Raw genomic sequence first — 26,412 nt, 5'->3', positions numbered from 1 at the left:
TCTAGTTCTGATGTATATTTATAGTGAAATACTGCTGGCTATTTCAGATGAGGGGACCTTTATGGCAGAATACATTTTTATAAGACCTGCCCGTGGATACGTTCTGAGGTTCAGAATTTCCCATGGAAGTTCTTCTGTTCACCTACTGTAAGAAACTTACAATGCATGACCAAATGAACCCGGGGGGAAACTCAGTATTGAGCTGGAGCTCATGAAGAGTATACAGTAGGAGTGATAACCATCCTATTGTATCCTGAACCACTGGCTCCATAATCAATCACTCCCATATAGTCTGGTGATTCATGCTATATTGCACAATTTTAACATACAAATTGAATTTGAAAAGTCATCTTTCCTTTAAGCACTTACTATGGATATTACTCTATTGAGCTATTTCTTAAAGGCTACATTTCTCGAGTAATCACACTAAGTTGAATCCTGGATTATGCATACATACCAAGGCAGAGACTGTGTTTATGTGTAGGGCGCGCAAACTCTTCTGCAGGTCATTACATGATTCACAGGTAATATTTAATGCTTTTGTTTTCCATAAAATTTCACATACCTTATAAAAATAAAAAAGGATGTTAGCTGTAGAATGGAGACATGATATCCCTAGAAAGTTGCTATGTAAAGGGTCTCAGCACTTGTTGGTAGCACAGTCTGGGAAAGTGTCCAATGCTGACACATTGTTTTTGAGCCATTATGATCATTGGATAGAAAGATATTGGTCTGAGGATGCACTTTCCCAAAGTTCAATCTAGGCAAGTTGAAGTTAGCTATCTCAACTATTGAACCATTTTGTTTAGGTGTATGAGCTCTGAACTAACATTCACAGTAAAGTGCTTTGGATAACAGCACCTCCTACTCAGAAGGAGTTAGAATCCCATGATATAATTTCAGGGTCATTGTGCTGGTCAGTGTTGGCATTGTGGGGAGCAACTATAACAGAATAATTGCCTATAGGCTTTGGATAAAATGGGTTGTGGAGCTGAATGGAAACTTGTCAGCCCAGATTTTCTCATTGACTTTATAATATAAATGTAGGGCAAAGTCAAAAGAAAAGCACTGAGTTCAATTATGAAATAATCCTAGGAAGACTGGGTTGCAGCCTATTATCTCTTGCCCTCTACTTGGTAACTTTCTGAAACTGAGCCAAGCTGTCTCAAGCAGATTGCTATATTTGACCCAGAGGTCACCACGAATGCAAGCCAATAGCAAGGGCACCAATTTTCACCTGGGTGACTTGGCTCTTCCAGCCTCAGCCTCAGCTAATCTGATGTCAAAATCCTCGTCCTCTATGTTACTTTCAGACTCAGTTTTGCCAAAGCACTCCTAACTGGCCTTGTTTTTTAATTAACCCAGGATTAGGTTCAATCATCCGAAACTCTATTGTCCATGTCCTATCTATCAGGACGGCTATCAGATCCCATAGTTCGGCGAGGACAGGCCTAGGCAAGGTAAGGAAGTAAGTTACTTTCATATCTCTTTCTTCCTTTAACTTAAGGATAGTGGATCTGACTGCACGGCCAGGCTTCTGCTCTGGGTGTCAGATGTGGAATATCTGGGGGAGACTTCCAACCTCCCAGATGGCCACATCTGCACCAGGTGCTTCGAGCTGCAGCTCCTTAGAGACTGACTTAGGGAACTGCAGCTGCAACAAAATGACCTTCAGCTTGTTAGGGAAAGTGAGGAGGTGATCGATAGGAGCTACAGGCAGGCAGTCACACCAGGGCCACATGAGACAGATAAATGGGTGACTGTCACGAGAGGGAAGGGAGAGCATCAGGTAGTGGAAAGCACCCCTGTGGCCGTCCCCCTTAACAATAAGACTCCATTTTGAGTACTGTTCGGTGGGGATGACCGACCTATGGGAAGCAACAGTGGCTATGCCTCTGGCACTGAGTCTGGACCTGTGGCTCAGAAAAATAGGGAATGGAAGAGGACGACAGCACTAATAGGGGACTCTATAGTTAGGGGGACAGATAGGTGATTCTCTGGGCGTGAAAAAGAAACATAGATGATAGTTTGCCTCCCAGGTGCCAGGGTACGTGATGTTTCTGAACACGTCCACAATATCCTGAAATGGGAGGGTGAGCAGCCAGAAGTCGTGGTGCATATTGATATCAACAACATAGGTAGAAAAAGGAGGCAGTCCTGAAAGCAGAATTTAGGGAATTAGGAAGGAAGCTGAGAAGCAGGACCTCAAGGGTAGTAATCTCGGGATTACTGCCTGTGCCACGCGACAGTGGCTATAGGAGTAGAATGAGGCAGCAGATAAATGTGTGGCTGAAGGACTGGAGCAGGGGGCAGGGATTCAGATTTCTGGATCATTGGGATCACTTCTTGGGTAGATGTGACCTGTACAAAAAGGGCGGGTTGCACTTGAATCTGAGGGGGACCAATATCCTGGCAGGGAGGTTTGCTAATGAAACGGGGAGGATTTAAACTGGAGATGTAGTGGGGTGGAAACCAAAGTGAAGAGGCAGAGGATGGGGCAGTTGGCACGCAAGTAGAAACAGCTTGTAGGGACTTTGTAAGGAAGGATAGGCAGATGATATAGCAAAGATGCACTCAGCGTGATGGTTTGAGATGTATCTATTTTAATACAAGGAGTATCATAAACAAGGCAGATGAACTTAGAGTGTGGATCAATACATGCAACTATGACATTGTGGCCATTACAGGGACTTGGATGTCTCAGGGGCAGGAATGGCTGCTGATTGTGCCAGGCTTTAGTTGTTTCAAGAAGAACAGGGAGGGAGGCAAAAGAAGTGGGGGCACGGCATTACTAATCAGGGGTAGTGTCATGGCTGCAGAAGAGGAGGAGGTCATGGAGGGATTATCTACTGAGTCAGTGTGGGTGGAAGTCAGAAACAGGAAGAGGGCAATAACTCTACTGGGTGCTTTTTATAGACCTCCCCAGTAGTAACAGGGAAATCGAGGAGCAGATAGGTAGACAGATTATGGAACGGTGCAATAATAATAGGGTTGTTGTGATGGGAGATTTTAACTGATGCTATTAGGCAGGAACTGGAACATTTGCATGGCGTTCTGTATAGGTATGTTCCATTGAGCCAGGGAAAGGATGGTAGGGTAAAAGAACCATGGTGTACAAAGGATGTGGAAAATTTAGTTAAGAAGAAAAGAAAATCTTACGAAAGGTTCAAGAAACTAGGTTCTGATAGGGTTTCAGAATATTACAAGGTTACCAGGAAGGAACTTAAGAATGATTTTAAGATAGCTAGAAGGGGCCACGAGAAGGCCTTGTCAAGCAACATTAAGAAAAACCCCAAGGCATTCTACAAGTTTGTGCAGAGCAAGAGGATGAGCCGTGTGAGAATAGGACCAATCAGGTGCGATAGTGGAAACGTGTAAATGGAGTCGGAGGAGGTAGCGGAGGTACTTAATGAATACTTTGCTTCAGTATTCACCAGGGAAAAAGACCTTGGTAATTGTGGGGATGACTTCCAGCCGACTGAAACACGAGCACTTAGACATTAAGAAAGAGGATGTGCTTAAGCTTTTGAAAAGCATTAAGTTAGATAAGTCACCAGAACCGGATGAGATATACCCCAGGCTATTGTGGGAAGTGAGGGAGGAGATTACTGAGCCTCTGGAGATGATCTTTGCATCATTAATAGAGATGGAAGAGGTTCTGGAGGATTGGAGGGTTGCCAATGTTGTTTCCTTATTCAAGAAAGGGAGTAGAGATAACCCAGGAAATTATAGACCAGTGAGTCTTACTTCAGCGGTGGGCAAGTTGTTGGAGAAGATCCTGAGAGGCAGGATTTATGAGAATTTGGAGAGGTATAATCTGATTAGGGATAGTCAGAATGGTTTTGTCAAAGGCAAGTTGTGCCTTATGAGCCTAATTGAGTTCTTTGACGATGTATCAAAACACATTGATGAAGGTAGAGTAGTGGATGTAGCGTAAATGGATTTCAATAAGGCATTTGATAACGTTCCCCATGCTCATTCAGAAAGTAAGGAGGCATGGGATCCAAGGAGACCTTGCTTTGTGGATCCAGAATTGGCTTGCCCACAGAAGACAAAGGATGGTTGTAGATGGTTCGTATTCTGTATGGAGGTCGGTCACCAGTGGTATTCTGCGGGGATCTGTTCTGAGACCCCTCCTCTTGTGATTTTTATAACTGACCTGGATGATGAAGTAGAAGGGTACTTGTTATGAAGTAATAAGTTTGCTGATGACACAAAGGTTGAGGGTGTTGCTTATAGTCTGGAGGGTTGTCAGAGGTTACAACGGGACATCGATAGGATGCAGAACTGGGCTGAGAAGTGGCAGATGGAGTTCAACCCAGATAAGTGTGAAGTGGTTCACTTTGGTAGGTCAAATATGAAGACAGAACATAATATTAATGGTAAGACTCTTGGCAGTGTGGAGGATCTTGGGGATCGCGTCCATAGGACACTCAAAGCTGCTGTATAGGTTGACGGTGTTGTTAAGAAGGTGTATGGTGTGTTGGTATTCATCAACTGTGGGATAGAGTTCAAGAGCCGTGAGGTAATGTTACAGCTATATAAGACCTTGGTCAGACCCCACTTAGAGTACTGTGTTCAGTTCTGATCTCTTCACTACAGGAAGGATATGTATGCTATAGAAAGAGTGCAGAGGAGATTTACAAGGATGTTGCCTGGTTTGGAGAACATGTCTTATGAAAATAGGTTGAATAGCCTTTTCTCCTTGGAGCGATGGAGGATGCGAGGTGACCTAAGAGGGGTGTATAGGATGATGAGAGGCATTGATCGTGTGGATAGCCGAATGCTTTTTCACAGGTCTGAAATGGCTAAGAGGAAGGGGCGTAGTTTTAAAGTGCTTGGAAGTACGAGGGGTGATTGATAAGTCCGTGGCCTGAAGTAGAAGGAGTCAATTTTAGAAAACCTAGCACGTTTATTTTTCAACATAGTCCCCTCCTACATGTTCACACTTAGCCCAGCAGTCGTGGAGCATATGGATCCCTTCTTTCTAGAAGTGGTCCACAGCAGGAATGATTGATAAGTTTGTGGCCTAAGGTAGAAAGAGATGACTTATTAACTTCAAACATTCTGTATTATCACTCAAAGAGTTGAACTGCACGTGCATGTAACAAGAGCGTCTTGGACCTTCAGGTGGTCCATAGCAGGGGTGATTGATAAGTTTGTGGCCTAAGGTAGAAGGAGATGTGTTATATAGCTCTCATTACATGCATGTACAGTTCAACTCTTTGAGTGCAAATGCAGAAAGTTTGTTTTCTCCTCATTTCCTTCTACTTTAGGCCACAAACTTATCAATCACCCCTGCTGTGGATCACCTCTGGACTTTTACAAAGAAGGGATCCGTATGCTCCATGGCCGCTGGACTAAGTGTGTAAATGTAGGAAAAATAAATGTGCTAGCTTTTCTAAAATTGACTCCTTCTACCTTAAGCCACAAACTTATCAATCACCCCTCGTATGTACAAGAGGGATGTCAGGGTAAGTTTTTCATGCAGAGAGTGGTGGTTACGTGGAATGCACAGCCAGCGATGGTCGTAAGGACTCTCAGATAGGTACAAGGAGCTTAGAAAAGTAGAGGGCTATGCGATGGGATAATTCTAGGCAGTTTCCAGAGTAGGTTACTTGGTTGGCACAACATTGTGAGCCGGAAGGACTGTAATGTGCTGTAGCTTTCTATGTTCTGTGACTTATCACCTCTGTGCGTGCTGGCCATCCTACACTCATGCCTGGATAATCCAAACTTTGACCTTAAACTTCTCTTTCTAGTCTACAATCCCCCACTTAGTTCTCTCTCCCTACCTCTGTCATCCCTTCCACCTCCCTATCACTATCTATTCTTCCACCACACGATCAATTTTACATCTTCCACTCTCAACTTAATTGCTCTTCCGCTGCCTTTTGTGCCAGTCGTTACCAAGCTCTGAAATTCTCTCCTTACATCTCCCTGCTTCTCCACATTTTTCTCCTTCAGCAACCTTAAAATAATAATATAACCCTAAAATAATCTCAAATAATTGCAAGTTTGTAATATGAGGGCTCTATTAATAAACTTTTCTGTCTTTACCTGATTTGGTGTCAGATTTTGTTTGATAACATCTCATTAAGATCTAAATTAGCATAGTTATATCAGGATACTTAATTTTTTAACTCTGTACTATTGTCCCTTGAAAAGATGGGAAACCATGTTATATATGCTTGTATAGTACAAGCTATTATACTGTAATTTGGCATTCCTCTAAACAATAAGGCCTTGTGTAAGTCATGCAATATCAACACATGAATTACATAGGAGCAGAAGTAGGTCATTTGGCCTATCAAGTCTGCTCTGCCATTCCCTCATGGCTGATTTATTATCCTTTTCAACCCCATTCTCCTCCTTCTCCCTGCAAACTTTGACACCCTTACTAATTAAAAACTATCAACCTCTGCATTAAATGTACCCGATGACTCGGGTCTTCACAGCCGTCTGTGGCAATGAATTCCACAGATTCCCCACCCTCTGTCTAAAGAAATTCTTCCTCATTTCTGTTCTAAAGGAATGTCCTTCTATTCTGAAGTTGTGCCCTCTGGTCTTAGACTAGGAAACATCCTCTCCACATCCACTGTATCTAGGTCTTTCAATATTCAATAGGATAAGATTCCCCCTCATTCTTCTAAACTCCAACGAGTACAGGCCCAGAAATCAATAGTGAGGTTTCTACTCCAGTATTAAGCCAAATAGCTTTTTTTTCTGCCCAATGTTGTAGTTTCTAAGCAACGCTATTGTAGGCAATGGACTGACTCACATGAATAGTTCCAATGAGAACTGTCAGTGTGCAGATATTCCTAGGTAAGTGTATTCTAAACTTGCTAAACTTTTATAAGCATGGGATGAAATGAGAGCTAGCTGCTGGTCATCTAACTTTGCTACACTACAACTATCTTCATGGAGTCCATTGGAGGAGCCCAACCATACTTAGATCTTAGAGGTGGCAAATTATCCTTGGTGATCCTTCACCGGTCAGACCTCTTGTATGCGATTGGTCCCCATTCATTTGAATTGGGTCCCTGATTATGAGATTAAGTTGAAAAGCAGAGGGTGATAGGTTCTTGATCAGTAAGAGTGTCGAAGGTTTCGTGGAGAAGGCAGGAGGATGGGATTGAAAGGGAAAGTAAATCAGTCATGATGGAATGGCAGAGCAGACTCCATTGACTGACGAATAGCCCAATTCTGCTCCTACGTCTTAAGATCTTATAGTCATTTTGGGAAAAAAAGGCAAGGTTTTTATTATTTTGTTTTTAATACTTAAGATTATTTATAGCAGTGTCAATATTTTCATATGTCTATAAATATTAGACATTTATATGACTCATACAAGGCCTCATAAGCTTTTGCAGGAGACTGGCTCAAGACCACAGTGGTGAACACTTAGGCCTCACAGTAGCTTTATGGGTGCCTTCTGGGGCTGGACAGCCAACTCACCTGCTAGTTCAGGTAAGCACAGGAAGGCAAGGTGTGCCTGGGGTGAGACTTAAAATTGGCCTAATGGTCCCAGAATGAGCAGTGGCCTCTTCCCTGCTGGTCAATGTCTCCATTGATGATGTTCACTCATTCCCATACTATTACGAATGACCATTGTAACAGGGATAACTATTTAATAAGCAATAATCTGTCATATTGTTGATTGATAATTTTGCGTTTTGGTATTATCCTGCAAACACCTTAACGCATCAAGTTCTTAATAGAACTATATTGTCTACTGATTTGTTTTAAATAGGTTACTCAACAACTCTGTTATAAATAGCAGTCAAAGAAATCTTATATCCCAAGTCATGGGATTCCTAAATTGTTTGTGGTAATAATTGTTTCCACTTGTGGGTATTGTTGACTGAGAAAAGAATTCCATCCTGTTTACTTTAATGAGATGAAAGGAGTGATATTGGTTCTCATAAACAGTTGATTTTATCTTTAAGAATTTTGAATTCACACCCACACATTTCTGAGCATTTCACTCTCTGGAGGGAGTCAGTCGGTGAAACTTTTTAATAAACTGTGAGCCTCCATTTTTAAAGGGTTTCTGTTTTGAGGGCTGGGTCCATACAGAAATATCACCAACTGGCCCAGGGAAGCATAAGTGTTTTCTTTGGCTAGTTAACCCTGTCGACCACCCGTACCATGCCCGTCCTTGCATCTTCCATAGAATCTCAGAGAGAGGAGGATGGGCCACAGGAAGAGGCCATTCAGTCCATCAAGTCCAAATCATCCAGAAGAAGACTTTAGCTTAATCCCATATTCCAGCTCTTGATTCATAATCCTACTACTTATCTCTCTTAAAGTGCTTATCAAAGTATTTCCTAAACTGGGTGACGGGCATGTCAGTGAGGTCCAGACCCTTGCTACTTGTTAACTAAAATATTTTTTTCTTAGCTCCCTTCTAACCTCTTTAACCAAGTGTCATAAGTCTATTTTCTGCAGTTACTTCCATCTCAGTTAAATGGAACATCATCATTCTTTCCTCTGTCTCGGCCTCTTATAATTTTATGCCCTTGAACTTAATCTGCTCCACAGTATCCAAAGAAACAATCCCAGCCAAGTCACTCTTCCCTCATAACTGATACTTCAGATCATGCAACATCTAGTATCTGTCAACATCTGACATTTTCTAGCAAGCTCTCCACGATTCATCCCAATCTCTGCTCACCATCTATATTCACCTGTCCCTGCGTAATATCCCCTCCACTCCACAAAGTCTCTATGACCACTACTGTATACCATCACTTAAATCATCAACAAAAAAAATTTCTGTAACAGAGTTACTGTATAATTTCTCTGCTGAACTCTGCAACAGAATTTCAGCTGGACCACAGACAAAATTCCGGAGGAACTCAGCAGGTCAGACAACATTATTGGAGGGAAATAAAGAGCCGACCTTTTGGGCTGAGCTGATGACTCTTCATTTCTCTCCATGGATGCTGCCGGAGTTCCTTCAACATTTTGTGTGTGTTGCTCTGGATTTCCAATATCTGCAGGATATCTTGCGTTTATAATTTCAGTTGGTCAGTTGTATGAAAAGTGCTTGAAGGAGTTCCAAATCAATTGGAAACAGGGTTAAAGAAGGTGGTGACCAGGAACGTTCATGGAAATGATGAAAAATTAGAATTATAACAATAATTGGGTACTAACAGCAGATCAGAGGCTGAATATCAACCAGTATTTACTTCATCTCAAAGCCTTTCCATCATTTGCAGTGCACAAGTCAGGACTGTTATTGAATAATTCCCACTTGTTTGGAATGATGTTTCAATAATACAAGAAACTCAATATTATCCAAGGAGTTCAGCCATTTTGCTTGGCACCCGGCTGCCATCTTGAATATTTGTCTTGAATATCTGGAGCAATAAACAATCTGCTGGAGGGACTCAGTGTGGGGCCTGGGGAAGGAATTGTCAGTGTTTTGAGTTGAAAGCCTGCACCAGGGCCTGAGATGTCCTTTCCACCCACCAGTGCGGCTTTGTTTGCTGCCCCATGTTGCTTGCATTACTTGTTGCGCCACACTCCAGCATCTGCAGTCTCTTGTGTTCTCTGACTATCACAATTGGGTTGTGATGTGCAGCGTCAATGAAGTGAATGGCAGCAACGTGTCAAGGCAAGTTTGGCTGCACCTCCCAAACCCGTGACCTCAACACGCTCGGAGGATGTAAGGGAATAATGGCCACCTCTTCCAAAGCACACATCGATCTGACATGACAATACAGTGCCATTCCATTATTGTTGCTGGCAGTCAACAGCACAGAAGTATTATGACAAAGATGGAGGTTATTCAACCCATTGAAGCTGTGCTTGCTCTTTATAGGGTAGATCCAGTCAATCCTGTTCAACTCAACACACACAAAATGCAGGAGGTACTCAGCAGGCCTGGCGGCATCTGTGGAAAAGAGTACAGCTGACGTTTAGGGCTGAAACCCTTCAGCATGACTGGAGGGAGAAAAGAAGATGAGGAGTAGAGTTAAAAGGTTGGGGGGGGGAGAGAGAAACACAAGGTGGTAGGTGAAACTGGGAAGGGGGAGGGGTGAAGTAAAGAGTTGGGAAGTTGATTGGTGAAAGAGATACAGGGCTGGAGAAGGGGGAGTCTGATAGGAGAGGACAGAAGGCCATGGAAGAAAGAAAAGGGGGGAGGAGTGCCAGAGGGAGATGATGGGCATGCAGGCAAGGAGATAGAGAGAGGAAAAGGAGGTGGAGAATGGTGAAGATGGGGGATGGGTTGATGTTACTGGAAGTTCGAGAAATCAATTTTCATGCCATCAGGTTGGAGGTTATCCAGGCAGAATACAAGGTGTTGTTCCTCTAACTTGAGTGTGGCTTCATCACGTCAGAGGATAGACATATCAGAATGGGAGTGAGGAGTGGAATTAAAAAGTGTGGCCTCTGGGAGATCTCGCTTTTTCTGGTGGATGGAGCATAAATGCTGAGGGAAGTGGATTTCCAATCTATGTCATGTCTCACTTATATACAGGAAGCCACACCAGGAGAACTGTACACCATATATGACCCCAACAGACTCACAGGTGAGGCAACACTTCACCTGTGAGTCTGTTGGGGTCATATACTGTGTCTGGTGCTTCTGGCGTGGCCTGGTGTGTATCAGAGAGACCTGACATAGACTGGGAGAAAGCTTTGCTGAGCACCTACGCTCTACCCACCAGAAAATGCAGGATCTCCCAGTGGCCACACTTTTTAATTCCAGTTCCTACTCCCATTCCGATATGTTTATCCGTGGCCTCCTCCACTGTCGTGATGAGGCCACACTCAAGTTGGAGGAACAACACCTTATATTCCATCCAGGTAGCCTCCAACCTGATGGCATGAACATTGATTTCTCGAACTCCCAGTAATGGCCCCTCCCCTCCTTCACCATTCCCCATTCCCTTTTCCCTCTCTCACCTTACCTCCTTGCCTGCCCATCGCCTCCCACCGGTACTCCTGTCCTCTCCTATCAGACTCTCCCTTCTTCAGCTCTATCTCTCTTTCACCAATCAACTGCCCAGCTCTTTACTTCACCGTTCCCCCTCCTGGTTTCACCTATCACTTTATATTTCTCCCTCCCCTCGCCCCACATATTAAATCTACACCTCATCTTTTTTTCTCCAGTCCTGCTGAAGGGTCTTGGCCCGAAACGTTGACTGTACTCTTTTCCCCAGATGCTGCCTGGCCTGCCGAGTTGCTCCAGAATTTTGTGTGTGTTGCTTGGAATTCCAGCATCTGCAGAATTTCTCTTGTTTGTAATCCCATTCCACTGCCTTTTTCCCCCATAGATCTGCAAGGTTTTCCTTTGGCCTCTCTGTGCAGAGACTCACAAAAGTGGCTCTTTAACACCTTTCAAGTACAGATAGGCAGTAAAACATGATCCTGCCTGTGATCTCACACCCCATGTATAAATTAATGAAAAAGAAATTATACAGCAGAATATTAGAATTTAAACACATGCGTAGAAATTGCATTACATACAGCATAGAACATTACAGCACGGTACTGGTCTTCCACACACAATGTTGTGCCAATCCTTAACCCACTTCAAGATCATTCTAACCCCTCCCATCTGCAGAGCTCTCCATTTTGCTTTTATCCATGTGCCTATCTAGGAATCTTCTAAATGTCGCTGATGTATCTGTCTCTACCACCGTCTCTGGCATTGCATTCCATGCAGCCTATACTCTGTGTAAAAAACCTACCTCTTACATCTCCCTCATACTTACCTCCAATCACCTTAAAACCATGCCCCTTGTATTAGCCACTTCCACACTGGGTTAAAGTCTCTGGTGTCCACTTGACCAATATCTCTTATCATCTTGTATATCTCTATCATGTCGCCTCCCATGCTCGTTCGTTCCAAAGAGAAAAGCCCCAGCTCACCCAACCTATCCTCATAAGGCATACTCTCTAATCCAGGCAGCATCCTGGTAAATCTCTTCTGCTCGAAAAAAGCCACGTAACGGACTTTTAACATCGTAAACTACTGAGTTGTTTGTTATGTCTCCCCACTCGCTGGGAAAATGGAGACATCTCGTTCTCCCTTATTAGGGAGAGAGAGAACTGATGGTATGTTAAATCCCGGGTGAAACGCGGAGTCTTTTGGGGTAACTGCAAGTCTGTGTCTTTGCTATTGCTTTGCTCACACTTGAGTGCTCAGTAGCAGGTGCCGATGCTTTTTTTCCAGTGGGGGAAGGGGGCGGGATTGCTGCTTGCTGCCGCTTATGCGCGGGAGGGAGGGGAACGGGGGTGGGGGACTTTGGGGTTCTTATGTTTAACTGTCGGTTCATTCTTAGGGGCACTTCTCTGTTTTTGTGGATGTTTGCGAAGAAAAAGCATTTCAGGATGTATATTGTATACATTTCTGTGACATTAAATTGGATCTTTGAACCTTTGAACCTCTCTTAAGCTTCTATATCAATCTTAATTATTAATGTCTAATATTAGTCTTAATTGACTAATATTAATTATTAGTGAATGACATAAATGGTTAATGTTCAAAATTTAGGGGCACTAAAATTTCTAAGTTGCAGAGTCTGTTTTTCTGGCAGTATTAATTCTTGTATGGGATATGAGCAGAAGCAGGAAATTAACAAAGGATTCTGTCCACCTGAATAGTCTTCGGACAAATAATACTTGTTCTGTATTATAATGCTTGCAAATGTGGTGTGGTATATATGTTTCTAGATTTTAAAAGACACTTGAGTGAAGATAAGTTAAAAGGATTCTGACTGTTTTACATACCAGATATCGGAGGTCACGGGGTGATATTACATTCCTAGTCCGTGTATTGTTTTTCGCTCTCACATTCTAAAACACAAAAGTAAAATTGTTAAGATGAAATGAATTTCTTCACATAATATACTAATTTTTCATGGTGGAAATAACAGGCTTGTTGTTGTTGAATAACACAGGACTCTATAGAACTGCAGACTAAATAGCTTGAATTCAAGCTAACACTTCACTGAGTTGCTGTTCTGAGCTGTGGGATAGGTGGATGCACTGACTTGGAGGAGATGTGAACTCCCACGAAGTCAGCTTTGCCAGTTATGTTAACATACCAGGAATGACAAGAATCCCAACATCTTCCAGACGTAATCCCGACAGGGCCATCCTTTAAAGGTGGATTTCTAGCTATTAAATCTGAGCTGAGTTAATTATTTTTCATGATGGGGATTACCCCTGAGTCATTTCAACTTCCTTTTAAAGATACATGGAGAACAACATTTCTTGGAATTTGACTATGGCACTCCTTGATGGGACCTGGTTTCCAATTCTAGTTCTTTGTACATTGGGACTTTTAGGAGGTCGTGCTGCTGGTAGAAACCTCTTGGCTGCTGGCCATGATATTCGCAGTAGGTCAGATTCATTCAGAGCAGCCTGTAATTTTAACTGGGTGAGGGATAATGAAATTGCTGTGAAGAGACATTTACCGAGAGTGGTTTTTTTTTCGAGTTGGGATTGGTGATCCACTCACTGACCTTAGTTATGGCCTGTACTCATCAGAAGGCTAGAAAGGAACTGAAGTTAAAAAAAAAATCCATCTAAAACCACAAAGCACATTCTCAGATCTAAAATCTAAAGGGTATAAAATAGATTTCCTGAGGTATTGGCAAGATCAGGACAATTAGATAAACTTTAATCTGATATCTTGGGTTCATTCGAAATTCACAACTCAAATAGGAACTTCATACAAAAATGCAAATACGTTATCAATTCTTAACCAAAATAGGGCAGAAATGATTGCTTCTGCTTCTAAGTAAGAGAATTAATTTTTAATTTCCACACATGACATTCTATTCTATGCTGATTTAATGCCTCTGTTAATTCATGTACTATAAATAGGTTAGTTCCTGACACAAACATGTCAGGTGAAGCCGTTAAGAGATCTCTACTAATTATTTCAAACAATAGTTTACTAATTTAAATGTTCTAAGTTATCATGGAGTCATAGAGCACAACAGCACAGAAATAGGCTCTTCTATGTCAAATAGTTATTCTGCCTAGTCCCATTCACTCACACCTGGACCATAGCCCTCCAAATCCCTGCCATCCATGTACCTAGCCTAACTTCTCTTAAGTGTTGCAAGGCAGCTCACATCCACCACTTCAGCTGGCAGCTTGTTCCACACCTACACCACCCTCTAAATCAGGGGTTCCCAACCTTTTTTATGCTATAGACTAATACCATTAAGCAAGGGGTCCATAGACCCCAGATTGGGAACTCCTGTTCTAAGTAAAGAAATTCCCCTTAAATATTTCACCTTTCACCCCTAACTTATGACCTCAAGTTCTAGTCTCACCCAACCTCAGTGGAAAAAGCCTGTTTGCATTAACCCTGTCTACACCCCTCATAGTGTGGGCACGAGGCCAAGTGGTTAAGGCATTGGACTAGCGACCTGAAGGTTGTGAGTTCGAGCCCCAGCCGAGGCAACGTGTATTGTGACCTTGAGCAAGGCACTCAATCCACATTGCTCTGCGACGACACTGGTGTCAAGCTGTATGGGCCCTAATGCCCTTCCCTTGGACAACATTGGTGTCGTGGAGAGGGGAGACTTGCAGCATGGGCAACTGCCGGTCTTCCATACAACCTTGCCCAGGCCTCCGCCCTGGAGAGTGAAGACTTTCCAGGTGCAGATCCATGGTCTTGCAAGACTAACGGATGCCTTTACACCCCTCATAATTTTGTATATTTCTATCAAATCTCCCCTCATTCTCCAATGCTCCAAGGAATAAAGTCCTAATCTATTCAAGCTTTCCCAATAACTCAGGTCCTCATGAACTGGCAACATCCTTGTAAATTTTCAATATTATTGATATCTTTTCTGTAGGTAGGTGACTGAGACTACATAATATGCTCAATTTGGCTTCACCAACCTTTCATACAACTTCAACGCACATCCCTATTCCTGTACTTAATACTCTGATTCATGAAAGCCAATGTGCTAAAAACTGTCTTTATGACCTTTATGATTCCAGATAGACGTTTAACTAAGACAGAAAGCATACACTATTTAATAGTGTTCTCCATGAAGGGAACCATCACAGTGTGCTTCAATGGAAAAGGGAAGATGAGAGGAGTCATTGAATGACACCGAATGTTTGGCTGATTACTCATCAGCATGCAGATGACTGGGTATCTTTTCTGGCAATCAATATACAGTATATTGTTAGTGTCTGGGATTGATTTAATACTGCATTTGACCATTCTCCACTCTCTTGAAAAACAACCTTACCCTTACAGAGAGCAGTTGCTGTTGCTTTGGCCATAACTCCTGTTGCCTTGCCTCATTAAATAAACGCTAGTTTAGAAACTGGATTGACTGGTATCAGATTTAGTACGTTACATACTTTAAGTTCAATTTTTAAAAAGTCAACAGTAAAAAATTTTGTGGACTTGCAGTGAATTTTATGGAGTCTGCAATTCTCCTTTCAGACTCTGTGCTTCAGTTTGGCCAATGCCGAGAGAAAGCCATTCACAAGTGGTTACTGAGAACTCATCTCATATAGGTCCTCCACTTCGCTGTTCACTCAGAATGTTTATCCTCTCAAACTCTAGCCTACCATTTCAGTGTTTGGACTTACCCACCCACAACCATCTAAATGACTGATAGGCTGAATCTTCTATTCAATCAAACATCAGATACGATCCCAATTTAACACGCACTCCAAAAGCTACTTGTAATGTCTCACCACTCAGCTTTCAGATGACCTAATGTGTCTGATGTCCTCACCTCTCTCCTCCCATCCCAGTTCTCCTTGGGTCCTTCTTACCCATAAATCGGGTCCCCTCCCCTCCTTTAATTAAATTGAATTAGCCTCACCGATTTTCCCTTGTCCATTCCACAATGGTGGAGTGTGGGAGGAACAGGCCTTTGAGTGTGCAATATCTAGCCAATTATGCTTTTTGGGAGGTATCATGCATTTCACATACAATAAAACCTTTCCAGAATCCCAGAAAAGTTGCAGCACGGAAGCCCATTCAACCTATCCAGTCCAGATTGGCTCTATGCAAGAGGGATCTATTAGTCCTATTCTACTGCCCTCTACCCACTCCCTTTTCTTCCCAATATTTACTGTACCTAGCTCCTCTCTTAATGCAACGCTGGTCTGCGCTATTGCCCCTGGAAATGCGCTACAGACCTTAATCATACTGTATGTAAAAATAAATAAACTAGAAACCAACAAGAGAAAATCTGCCGATGCTGGAAGTCAAAGTAATGCACACAAAATGCTGGAGGAACTCAGAAGGTCAGGCAGCATCTATGGAAAAGAGTAAACAGTCGACATTTTGGGTAGAGGCCCTGCATCAGGACTGGGAAAAAAGAGGTGAGAAATCAGTGTAAGAAGATGGGGGGTGGGGAGGAAGAAGTGCAAGATGGCAGGTGATAGGTGAAACTGGGAGAGTGGGAGGGGTGAAGTAAAGAGCTGAGAAGTTGATTAGTGAAAAAGATAAAGGGCTGGAGAAGGGGGAATCTAATAGGAGAGGACAGAAGTCCATGGAAGAAAGGGAAGGGGAACGTGCACCAGAGGGGAGGTGATAGGCAGGTGAAGAGATTGAGATAAGGTGAGAGAGGGAAATGGGAATGGGGAATGGTGGGTGGGGGGTCGGGTGGCGCTCAATTAATGGAAGTTTGAGAAAGCAATGTTCATGCCATCAGGTTGGAGGTTACCAAGGTTCCTCCAAGCTGAGTGTGGCCTCATCGCAGCAGTGGAGGAGGCCATGGATTGACATATCGGAGTGGGAATGGGAAGTAGAATTGAAATGGGTGGCCACTGGGAGGTCCTGCATTTTCTGGCGGACAGAGTGTAGGTGCTCAGCAAAGCAGTCTCCCAACCTACATTGGGTCTCCCTGATGTACAAGAGACCGCTCCAGAAAGCACAGAGTACAGTAGATAACCCCAGCAGACTCACAGGTGAAGTACTCACCTGGAAGGACTGTTTGGGGTCCTGAATGGTAGTGAGTGGGGATGTGTAGGGGCAGGAGTGGCACATTTGTGATTTGACTAGTACACTGTGCAGTCTATTCCAGGGATGCCTAACCCGAAGAAGTTTAAATCTTCCCTTCGTCGGGAGTTCAGTGAAACCCTCTCTCATTGCTCCCCTTCTGTTACGCTCTGACTCTTTGACAATTTATCTGTCCACCCTGTCACTTGTAAAAATGCTATCCCTTTCTCTCAATTCCTCTGTCCCCACTGCATCTGCTCTCAGGATGAGGCTTTTCATTCCAGAACTAATGAAATGTCCTCCTTCCTCAAAGAAAGAGGCTTCCCTTCCTTCATCATTAATGCTGCCCTCACCCACAATTCTTCCATTTCACACATGTCTGCTCTCAGCCCATCAACCCACCACCAGGGTTAGGATTCATCTTGCCCTCACCTATCATTCCACCAGCCTTCGTGTCCAGCATATAAGTCTCCATAACCTCCACCATCTCCAATGGGATTCCACCACCAAACTCATCTTTCCCTCCCCCCAACTTTCCACAGGGATCACTCCCTCTGTGACTCTCTTGTCCATTCGTCCCTCCCCACTGGTCTCCCTCATGGTTCTTATAGTTGCAAGTGGAACAATCTTCCCCCTACACCTCCTCCCTCTCTACCATTCAGGGTCCCAAACAGACCTTCCAGGTGGGGCGACACTTCACCTGTGAGTCTACTGGGGTCATCTACTGTATCTGGTCCTCCTGATGTGGCTTTCTGTATACTGTTGAGACCAACATAGATTGAGTCCTCCAGAAAAAGTGGGATCTCCTGGTGGCCACTCATTTCAATTCTGCTTCCCATTCCCATTCCTACATGTCAGTCCATGGCTTCCTCTACTGCTGTGATGAGGCTATACTCAGGTTGGAGGAGCAACACCTTGTTTTCCATTTGGGTCGCCTCCAATCTGATGGCATGAGCATCAATTTCTCGAACTTCTGATATTTTCCCCCTCCCCTTCACCATTCCCCATTCCCATTTCCCTCTCCTACATAATCTCGTTACTTGACCATCACCTCCCTCTGATGCTCCACCCCCTTCCCTTTCTGTCCTCTCCTATCAGATTTCCCTTTCTCCAGCCCTTTATTGCTTTCACCAATCGACTTCCCAGCTCTTAACTTCACCCCTTCCCCTCTCCTGGTTTCACCTATCACCTACCACCTAATACTTCTTCCTCCCCTCCCCGCACCTTCATACACTGACTTCTCATCTTTTTCTTCCAGTCCTGATGAAGGGTTTTGGCCCAAAACATCAACCGTTCACTATTTTCCAAGATCTGCCTGGCCCGCTGAGTTCCTCCTGCATTTTGTGTGTATTACTAAACTATAAACTATATTTGATTCTTCTGCCTTTCATTTTGCAGTTGGAAAGATGAGTTCAAAACTCCTGAGACTCTATGTAAAAATATATATTTTTTTAACGACTCTCTTTCGTCTTACTATCAATCATTTCAAATCACTTCTGAACATTGACTACTCTTTCTAAGGAAATTGATAATTGATTCTTTGTTTGGTAATATTCAACGTGCTGTGAAAACTCATTGCAGTCTGCATTCGAAATTTAAGTCTTTGGAACTGAATATCTGAGGCAGGATATATTATGTTCTCACTATCAAGTAGGATCCAGTACAGCTGGGCCTGACTAAGACAACTGCACTGCTCCAAAGAGCGCTATATAAGGTCATTCTTGCCTTCAGCCATTAGGCTCTATAATGAGTCAACTTATAGCCAGGGAAGTGATGACCCCTTCCTGTTAGATTGTTTGTGGCAACATCTTTTATTCTTTCTACTTCTCTTCCAAAATTTATATTTGTGCATTAGATACCATGACACTGTAATTTCCTTTGGGATTAATAAAGTATCTACCTAATTTTTTATATACCTCACTTAAATCTAGCCTCAACCTATGCCCTCTCATGTAGAAAATTATCCAAAGAATACTCGTGAATCCTCTGTAAATTAGCGTGCAGTATGGCCAGATATAATAGAGACATCTAGTGCTTAGATGATATGGAGATTATATATTTAAATAAAAATTCAGCTCAATATTCTTTAAGGCATGAATTAATGATTTGAAATAATGCTTTTGATACTCTTCAGCGTCAATTACAATTGTGCAGGTGAGGAGAAATCTATGACCTACAGAACCGCCAGTTCAGTGGTCAGAAATAATAATATTTGAAGCGAAACCATGCAGGAAATAGCACACAATATACCTGTCAACAGAGATGTAAAAATAGATTTGCATACCCCTGTCTTATTCCGGTGTAATGATGCATTATTTTTCAATTGTATAAAGATGTGTGCTGTTTCGATCTAAAAATAGAACAAAATCTCAGTGAGCGCTCTGCATTTTTCAACAAACTCTTCTCGAGAAAACAATTCCAATGCAACTTTTCTTTGTAAACATAACCTTGCAAAGTTATTTGACTCTGCTAAAAGCTAACGTTCATGTCTAGGTTGAAATCTGCTTCTGAAATTTGACTTTGTTGATTTCAGTGGAACTGAACTTTGGAAGCAAGAGTTTACTGCGAATACATTAGTGACCACTAGCACACATTGCAAGAGGTAAACTTTTCCCTCTCTGAGTGCTAAAGAACACAATGTTTGAATCAGTGGTTTATAAAAACTACCATATGGAAATAGTTGGCATTTAAATCCACTATGGTTTTCCACATTCCGGTGTTCCACATTCTGTCTTCAGACTTGGGTCCAGATTCAGATTTATTTATCATCTTTATATCGAAACGTACAGTGAAATGTGTCATTTGAGTTAACAACCAGCAGACTTACGGAACTCACCACACATTCAGGCAGCAGCATACGCTACTGTGCAATAGTCTTCGGCACATATACGGGGGCGGGGGGGTGGTGGTGATTGATAAGGACGTGGCCTAAGGTAGCAGGAGGTGAGTTATACAGCTCTTGTTACATGCACGTGCAGTTCAACTCTTTGAGTGATTATGCAGAAAGTTTGAAGTTAATAACTCATCTCCTTCTACCTTAGGCCACAAACTTATCAAACACCCCTGCTGTGAACCACTTCTGGAGGTCCAAGACGCTGACTTCTACAAAGAAGGGATCCGCATGCTCCACGACCGCTGGACTAAGTGTGTAAATGTAGGAGGGGACTATGTTGAAAAATAAATGTGCTGGGTTTTCTAAAATTGACTACTTCTACCTTAGGTCACGAACTTGTCAATCACCCCTCGTATATAACTAGGGTGCCTAGGACTTTATTTAGCAAAGTACTGTGCTTGTCAATGTGGAACAGAGAGCGATTTTGTAAATCTGGCGGGAGCAAAGGATGTTGGGGATGGTGAGGGTAGAGCACCACGGGATTGGTATGGGACAGGAGGCAGAGATGAAGTGTCGGGGTGGGGGGAGGGAGTGGTGTGGGTGCAGGCACACCCAGCATCAAGACCCCAGACAAAGTCATTTGACTCTAAACAATTGATTTTTTTTTTTATCATTACAGAATGTCTCTCTGGTGCTTCCTGCTCCCTCCCCTCTCCCTTTCCCTTTTCCCAACCATGATTCTCCTCTCCCTCCCCCCTTCCCATTCTCAGTCCACAATAGAGACCCATATCAGAATCAGGCTTATCATCACTCACAAATCTCATGATTTTTTTTTTGCAGCAGTACAGTGCAATACGAAAAATTACTGCAGTACTGCGCAGATGTTTCAAGCACCCTAGTAATATGCATGTGCCTAAGACTTTTGCAGAGTACTGCAGCATGCCCACAATGCTCGGCAGAACAACACAGATCACAACAAAAAAGAATTCAATAGGTAATAATACAAAAACAACAAAATAAGTCCTCCCTCCTACCCTCACACATGCACACATGGACATCCTCCCAATTCTAGGAGCGCCCTATGGGCCTTCAGACTCCAGTCTACAGCCATCGGGTTTTGACTTACAGATTTCCAATTAACCCTGGGCTTTGATCTAGGACTAGCTGATAACGTGATCCTGAATTCCAAACTCGAACTCTGGGCACCGCGACTCACTGGTCCCCTCGCTGCCTCATGCCACCTGCTCAGAAGGCCATCCAATCCTGGAGCCCACTGACATGGGATAGTCCAACATCCACGGATGTCCTTTGTCACCTGTCTACATCGTTGGCCTTCAAGCGTGGAGTGGAGGCCCGGACTTCGGATGTCCTTTGTCACCTATCCACGTTTTGAGTGCAGAGTATAGGCCTGCTCTCCCAATGTCGTTCATCATCTGTCTACGTCACAGGCCTTCAAGCCTGAGCTACAGGTATCTTTCATCACCCATGCACATTGCTGGCCTCCGAACACAGGGCGGAGGCCTGACTCCAGATATCCTTTGACGCACGCACACATCGCTGGCCTTTGAGCGCAGAGCAGAGTGTGCAATGGCCATCAAGTATTGATCTTTCGTATCGACCCAAGTGATGACAGGACCCCAAACCCCGGGCCTTTATTACCTGCCCGCGTTGCTGGACTTCCTATATATTGTTCCTGTGAAGTCTAGTCTTCAACCAGATGGAACAGCCTGGCATGATCGAGTCTGCTCAGGCCCCTCAGCAATTAACTCTCCTGTCAGCCTTCTCTTTTCCAGTGCAAGCAATCGCAACCTGTTTTATCAAGCTGTATAATTCTTGCCAATTGATTAAACACTCCAGTTGATGATCACAGGCCACTCACAGCCCAGTGGACATTCACAGCCTGTTCACACCACCAATGTTCAACCACACACTCACAAGGCACCTCAGAGACTCTCTCCCTCGTGCCACCAGTCCTGGCCCCAGCCTCAGACTTTGCTGATCGTATTCACGAAGTCTGTATCTGCTGAATGTACCAAGATCTCTTTACCCTTGTATTTCTCAGAGGCAGATATGTTAGGAAATGTTGTATAGACCCTCCATTTTCTGACCGTTTAACATGTTGTTTCATTCAATGAAATTCCAGGGAAGTACTTCTAAAAGATTGTCTTCATTAAAAAGGGAAGGAAATGTCTGACCATCCATGAATCACTTTTACAAGTATAATCAATTTCTCGTTGATAAAGGAGAAAAGTTATTTTACACACTGCTGACAGCAATAACAGTCAATGAGATTAACATAGAACATAGAAGACATCAGCACAGGAACAGGCTATTCGGCCCACAATGCTGTGCTGACCCAGCTAAAAAGCGTATCAAAAACACCCAAACATTAATCCCTCCAATCTACACTACGTCCATATCCCTCCATCTTCCTTACTGTATATCCATGTTCCTCTCCAATTGTCTCTTAAAAGCCTCTGATGTATTTGCTTGTACCACCACACCAGGCAGTGCATTCCAGGCATCTATGACTCTCTGAGTGAAAAACTTACCCCTCACATCCCCATTGAACCTACCCCTTCTCACCTTCACTGCATGCCCTCTGGTGTTAGACATTTCAGCCCTGGGAAACAGATACTCTCTGTCCACTCTATCTATGCCTCCTAACAGTCGTGTTTTGTGGTGCTGGGTGAAGGAGGACTCCATTCATGGCGATGGAGTCTTGCACCTTCAACACAAGTACCACTTTGGATCTTCTGTACCCTCCTGTACCCAATGCTCAGAGGTCATTCTTTGTTATTGAGTAGTTTACAACAGAAAGGAGATGCAAGAATTCCGTGCCTCACACTCTTGTTTCCCTCTGGCAAAGCTGGGCTCTCAGCCCGAAACGAAGACTCTTTATTCCTTTTCATAGCTGCTTCCTGATCTGCTGAGCTCCCCCCATCCCCAGCCCTTTTTTTTTGTGTTACTCTGGATTTCCTGCGTCTGCAGAATCTCTTGTGTTCATAAATTCCATCCCCTTTCTGATTGGGGCATCTCAGAAACGGAGTTATCTGTTCCATAATAAATTGTAGTCAAGAACAAAAGATCATGCATTAACTTTTTTCATGAAAGTCAGACCAGTGTAAGACTCATACTATGGATGGTAGGGCACAGGTGAGTGTAATGGAACAGAGCAGCCTCGTAGTAAAAGTGCATGGTTGTTGAAAGCAGTATGACAGGTAGATAGATTGGTGAAAAGAGCACTTAGCTCACAGGGCACTGAGTGTAGGAGTTGGGTCATAATGTTGCAGTTGTATAAGTCATTGGTGAGACTGCACTTGACATAGTGTGTACAGTTTTGGTCACCATGTTAACGGAAAGATGTTGTTAAACCAGAAAGAATGGAATGAGGTTGCCAGAACTCAAGGGTCTGAGTCAGAGGGAGAGACTCTGGCCAGGCAAAGGAAATTGGGACTAGCTGAGTTGGCACCATGGTTAGCATGAACCCGTTGGGCCGAAGGGCTTGTATCCGTGCTGTAACTCTCTATGATTCTATGAGCATGTCTCTGTTTAATGGGTGGGAGAACTGGAGAGGGTTCAAAAGAGGTTCACGAAGATGATTCCAGCATTGAACGGCTTGTCATATGAAGGGTGTTTGATGGCTCTGGGCCTGTACTCACTAGAATTCAGAAGAATGAGGGGTGACCTTATTGAAACCTATCAAATGGAGAAAGGCCTTGATAGAGTAGGTGTTTCCTATGGTGGGAGAGTCTAAGGCCTGAGGACACAGCCTCAGAGTAGAGGGATGTCCTTTTAGAACAGAGATGAGGAGGAATGTCCTTAGCCAGAAAATCTGTGGAATTCATTGCCACATGCAGCTGTGGAGGCCGAGTCTTTATTTACATTTAAGACAGAGGTTGACAGATTCTTGATTGGTCGGTGAATGAAGGGATATGGGGAGAAGGCAGGAGACTGGGGTTGAGCGGAATAATGGATCAGCCAAGATGAAATGGCAGAGCAGACTCGATGGGCCAAATGGCCAAATTCTGCTCCTATACCTTATGGTCTTAAGGCCTTATGGATCTATTCATTCTGATGTTGAGGAATGTAGCTCAGATTGCAGAATAAAATTGCTCATATTGGATCCAGAAAGTGGTAAGCTGATTGGATTCAGTTGGATAATTAATCATCTGGTTATGGAATACTCCACAGTTATGCAATTAAGCACTAAGATTGGCTGAATCTGCTGTTGTTTTATGTATGTATGTATGTATTTCTTTAGAAATACAGCGCAACAAATCACACTGGCCAGGAGCCCACATATTTAACACTAACCCAATCACAGGACAATTTACAATGACCAGTGAACCTTCTAATGGGGAAAACATTAACTTACAAGCCGCACTGGAAATGAGCTATGAACTCTGCAATGACGTGAGCTGCAACAGCTTTGTGCTAACCACTATGCTACTGTGGTGCCCAGTAAATTGTAGATTATTCATTTGTCTGTGAACCAAAATATTGCTTTGCAGTTCCCTCATATACTACCAGTTGTGACTTATTTTGAAAGTATTGTGTAATGTCCCTGTGAGTGGGGAGTTCCATGAGCCAAATGCTGTGAACTATCCATCATGGAAAGAAAGATATTATAATGCAATGTGAAATCATTCAGCTTACTGTGATCAGTACGGTCAGTTATTTAATCTTTTCCAATTTTCCAGCTCTTGAAGAACAGTCTTACGAGCTACAACATTTCAAGCGCCATTTCAGGTGCTTTTGAAGTGTGACAAAAGTCTCTACCTCCACCATTCCATCATGCAGTGACTTCCAAACACCCCTCTCTCTATGGGTATAAAGCTTTGTTCTCAGAGTCAAATATTATGGAAACAGGCTCTTTGACCCACCGAGTTCAAGCCAGCCCTCAAATACGCATTTGCACTTATTCTCCCCACACTCCCATTAACTCCACCTTAGCCTACCAACCTGCAGGCGTTTGGGATGTGGAAGGAAGCAGAACTTTTGGAAGAAACCCACCTGTTTACAGGGAGGTCAAGCACACTCCACACAGACAATGCACAGTTCAGGGCTGGAGTCCTACCGTTAGACCTCAGCTGGCTAAACAACAGTGCCATCCAATTAAGTCAACTCAAGTTTATTGTCATTTGACTATATACATGTATACTGTCAAATGAGACAACGTTTCTCTGAACCAGGCTGCAAAGCACAGTAGTAGACATAATACGCATACAACACACAGTAACTTAGGAAAGTAAGAATTAAATCTACAAATAAATTACACTGAGATAAACAAAGTAAAGTGCACAAATTAAATATTGTAGGGAACAGTACCAATTATCTGGTGACGCTTTGAATGTGCTGCAGCAGGGAGTTCAAAAGCCTAACGGCCTGAGGGAAAAAGCTGTTTCCCATCCTGACTGTTCTTATGTTTATGATTCAGGGTCTCCTGCTTGATGGTAGAACGTCAAAGAGGATGCTGGATGGATGGGTGGGATCCTTGATAATACTAAGGGCCCTGTGTATGCAGTAGTCCAGATAAATGCCCCTGATGAATGGTAGTGTGACCCCTCTGATCTTCTCAGCCATTCCCACTGTCCTTTGTAGGGACCTCCGGTCCGATGCTCTGATGCTCTGCTGCTTCTACACTAGATGTAGGTGCAGCTTGTCATGATGCTCTCAGTGGCGCTCCTGATTAATTAAACATCCATAATTAACAAACTTAATTCCCCAATTACCAAGCTTTGGTCAAGGTCCTTCCTTGTGATTCTCTCTAGAATTCTCTTATCTTTGTACTCGGTTAACTCCTCTTCATTCTCCCCTTTACTAAAAAAAATTCACCTCGTCAATCTTTCTTAAAAGCCTAGCAACACATTCCTAAATTGCCTCTGTAATACCTGTCTGGCTGAATTTGTGACTTCAGCACAGAATGTAGCTTGAATCTGATTCCTCCTTGCCTCTATTGGTTAAACTTCCACAACTACGGTGCCTCAGTTAAAAAATATTGTACAATATTGACACCATTTAAAGGTTCTGAACCTTAGCCTGAAGTTCTCCAGGATGCCTTTCCACTGTACATGTCAGAGACGCCTAACCAGCAACACTATTCTCTTCACATTTTCTTGATGAGAGAACTCTGAACTTGCTGGGAGATCAGACAATGCAGAGTGAAGTTTTAATGACAGAAATTGGGCAAGAAATGGCTTTCTGTTTGACTACCCCGACAGCAAATTTTTAGTGTGCTATGCATTTACTCTGTTGAACATTTTCTATTAAAACCATATGTACTGCTGTAGTATCTAGAATGTATTGTTCTAGATTAGCAATTGCCTAGAGGTAAAGTAGTAATTGCTCCTACATCATAGCTCCAGGGACCACGATTTAATCCTGACCTCATATGATATATATTGTATTCTGCTTTCAAAATTCAGTTCTATTCACCTTCTAGGAAATTGGCTTCAGCAGGTTTTAACCTTAATGTCATTTAAGCATCATACATGCGAAGTAAGTTGAACTCACCGTTTCATTCAGTAGTACAGAAATCACATTTTGATAGTGACCTGCTAAAATTGTTGCAGTACATTCTTCATCAGCTGTGCTGTACTGTACCGACATCATCAATGTAATAAAG

At 43.1% G+C, this 26,412-nt stretch overlaps 1 long non-coding RNA gene across 1 annotated transcript; it reads right to left on the bottom strand.

The window, feature by feature from the left end:
- Positions 1–519: 519 nt before the first annotated feature.
- Positions 520–26,412, bottom strand: LOC134337383 (uncharacterized). Its single transcript, XR_010015977.1, has 4 exons — positions 26,301–26,412; positions 19,236–19,301; positions 12,748–12,813; positions 520–565 (listed from the first exon to the last, which is right to left on the bottom strand). It is a non-coding gene; the product is annotated as an uncharacterized LOC134337383 (long non-coding RNA).

Source organism: Mobula hypostoma, chromosome 24, assembly GCF_963921235.1.
Source record: "Mobula hypostoma chromosome 24, sMobHyp1.1, whole genome shotgun sequence".
NCBI classification, from domain to species: domain Eukaryota; kingdom Metazoa; phylum Chordata; class Chondrichthyes; order Myliobatiformes; family Myliobatidae; genus Mobula; species Mobula hypostoma.
Note: the sequence above shows the minus strand (reverse complement) of the source record. Positions and strands in the feature narration are given on the sequence as shown.